We start from the raw sequence: 389 nt of genomic DNA on the forward strand, positions 1-389 counted from the left end.
TTAAATTTTTAAATTAGTGAATTAATAATTAGAGTGATACAATAACCGATTCAATCTTTAAAACGTCGATAAAATCAACATTATTAGTCAGTAATTTGGTGCTCACATTTTTTTAATTAAAATCTGAAAGGAAAAGAAAAAAGAGGAATTTGCCAATAATAAGTAAATCTAAATCAATTTTGAAAAATTCAAAAATAAAAGGTTTCCGGGCGTGTTTCTAGTGCATTTGAGGTATTGGAAATTTAATTACGTTTATATTCAATTAAAATTTAGAAAAACATTAAGTGAATAAATTATTTTAATAACCATATTTTACTAAATTTTTCTTCTTCTTCTTATGCCTTTTTTTTTTTATCAATTATAACCTTTTATTATCAATTTTTAAATTA

Source organism: Arachis ipaensis, chromosome B05 (assembly GCF_000816755.2).
Source record: "Arachis ipaensis cultivar K30076 chromosome B05, Araip1.1, whole genome shotgun sequence".
NCBI classification, from domain to species: domain Eukaryota; kingdom Viridiplantae; phylum Streptophyta; class Magnoliopsida; order Fabales; family Fabaceae; genus Arachis; species Arachis ipaensis.